The following is a 2953-nucleotide window of genomic DNA, read 5'->3' as shown; positions in this document are numbered from 1 at the left end:
CCCTTCTCCTGCTTTAGTTGAGATTTTGTTCTGGTCATTAGAGATCGTCAGCATCACAGATCACAGAAAACCTTGCCAAGTCTTTTTTTTAATCAAATAGTTCTCCAAGTCCCATTGCCTTTGTATAGCCTTGTAGAGGCTGGATATTGCTTAGCATTGCACCTTTGTGTATGGAAAATCTTGGCAAACACTTGTTTATTGAATAGGATTCTCAGGGTCAATCTACTACTTATGTTGTCCTCATCTCTGCCCTCCCTTTCTAATGTACTCTCATGTAAATATTTGTCTAAAGTTGTGGTCCCCAGCTTAGTGGTCCTTAAAGGTGTCTTAAACATGTCATTGAGCTATTTAAAAAATCTTTCCAGAAATACATTTCACTAGGATGAAACCTCACACATTAAATAAAATGGCAAGGTTTTGTTTTTGTTTTTGTAAATTTGCCTGGAATTATATGATAATCCTATGTAATGATACTATGTATCACTTGCTAATACTGTCTATCACAGCTCCCCAGACATGTCTTTGATTAACAAAAAGACTACTCCTCAAATGATTTCAATTTACTAAGTAAAAGTTTCAAAACATTTTAGGGAAGTATGGGAGAGGAAATGTTCTTTGACGGTGAAAGAAAACTATTGATTTAAAGGGTTCTGAATACATGGCACCTTTGTATAAACAGGCGTTGTAAAATTATTTTTATTATTTTAAAATTAGAATTTTTACACTGCTGTAACTTCTTTTGAGCAAAGCAGTCCAATTTCATCTAAGTGGGAAAAGTAAGAGAAAATCAATCATTTTCTCCTAGAAACTGAAAAATAGCCCCGAAGATCCATTCTTTAATCTTTGTCCGTTCTTTCAACACAGCTCTGCTCATTCTTCTCGGGGAGCACGGATGTTTCCATAAATTCATCTTTCCTTTGTGGAACATCTTTTCTTCTTGTGAGAATTAGACCCAATCCAACTGAAGTGATACAAATAAAAATGTGTCCTGTGCCAGCAAGCGATCTGCCAACTCCCAGACAAGCTAAGTTGTTTCTGTTGAAATTCTTTTTCATGCATTTCTTCCATTCCAGTCACATTGTCATGCTGAGAACAGCTGGTGCCATACTTCTTGACCAATGGCAAGGTTACAGCCTTGCTTGGTTTCTTTGAGAAATGGGGAGAGAGAAAAGAGCAACATGGAATGGAGACATCAGGTTCAACACCCCTGCCTGATTTCCAAAGCATATTTTTAAGGCCTTGAGGATCAGATTGTCATGCTTCAGGAATACATAATTATTTATTCATGCTAGGGCACAGGATCCTACACCCCTACCTTCAAAAAGCTCTTGTGGTTAGCTTCTCTCAACTTCTGTTTATCACTGCCTCCCTTCATTCTATTTCTGCTCCCATCAGCGCCTTATACCTGGAATGCCCCTTCTAGGCTCAGCCTACTGAGGTACCTGTTTCATATCATTCATGAAGTTCCTGAAACTACTCACCTCCAGGAAGCCCTCTGAAATACTCAGAAAAAGGTCATAATCTCATCCTTCCCAATCCAACTACAGAACTCCAGATTATCTCATCTACTGATTCACTAAAATCCCCACTACTTAAATTCATGTAATTAGTACCTTAAGTTATATATTTGTTATCAGCTTAGTGATTGGTGTGACAGTATGTAACATAAGCATTTTTCTAATCTTACCACTTTTGTATATTTCATAATAGTGCCATGTGAAAAACGAATATTTAATAAATTCATCTTGGTTTCATAGGCTAAATAAAAACTTTAAATTGCCCCAGAGTGAAAGCCACCTCTTTATAAATAATTTAATAAAACAGTCGTGAGGTGACAAAGGAAGGGCTGGACAGGAGCATTCACCAAGTTTCTGTGAATGAGCCCTTTATTCCTATACCCTGACCCTGGATACACCTTGAAAGCTGTTGGCTGTATACTTAAAGGAATTCCGTGGAGAGATTCTCAATACCTCTTTTTGAATGCCTTTTATTGATTGATCCCATTATACCTCCAACTTGACCTATCATATTATAAACTAAAACAGTCTCTGACGGTGCTCTGGCACACCCCTACTTTCTACCTCTGTCTACCTTGCTTTGCATTATAAGCAGTCGTAATGATAACAATGGTGCCAGGAAAAGTTTCTTGCTCTCAGGGCAGAACACCAGGTTCCCCTGAAAAGGATTTGGAAAGTGTCAGTGTAATGAACATAGTGTGGAATAGGCATTCTTAGTGTTGTTATTTGGACAGTAGCTTCCTCGATTAGAAAATCAAGACATATTCTATGCTATGGGAAAGCATTTTACATGCCAAAAGAGTTTCTATAAGTTATTACTTTTAGGCATACTAATAGAGTACTTTTTTTTCTTGGAATCAAGATATACCAACTTATCATGATGTCAAAAGTCCTCTATTTCATTCCACAGGCCAGTTACAATGTCCATACAATTTGAATTTAATGAAACTATTGCTTTTGTAATGCCTTTGGTCAATGTAGCCACTACTCATTGTAAATGTTATAGATGGGGTACATAAGTGATACGTAGAATCTTAGAAAGTAGTTCTCCAAGGAAAGATAATGGAAAAGAAGAGGAAACAGATCAGAAATGGGGACAGAGCTATCAGCAAAGAAATGCAAAGAGAATGGTTAAGGAAACGGAATGCAGGAAGCAGGAAGGAAGAATGAAAATGACCCTCATTGTCTGTCACAATGCTGATAAGCGCAAAATTACTGCCAGGTGCTAGTTTAGACTAACTTTCCATCGAGCTTGCAAATAAACACACTATTTTTTTTCAGCCCATGAAATGTTATTAACAAACAAGGGCAAGGTTACATAGGGAAGATGAGACTGAGGTAAAGTATCCAGTCTTTTTCTGACTCTGAACGTAATAAAACTTTAGAAAGAGTATATTAAAAAGCAAGATTTTGAAATAGGTGAATTTAAAAGAATA

Source organism: Pteropus vampyrus, unplaced genomic scaffold (genome assembly GCF_000151845.1).
Source record: "Pteropus vampyrus isolate Shadow unplaced genomic scaffold, Pvam_2.0 Scaffold70, whole genome shotgun sequence".
Classification (NCBI taxonomy): domain Eukaryota; kingdom Metazoa; phylum Chordata; class Mammalia; order Chiroptera; family Pteropodidae; genus Pteropus; species Pteropus vampyrus.
This window is presented reverse-complemented; position numbering follows the sequence as displayed.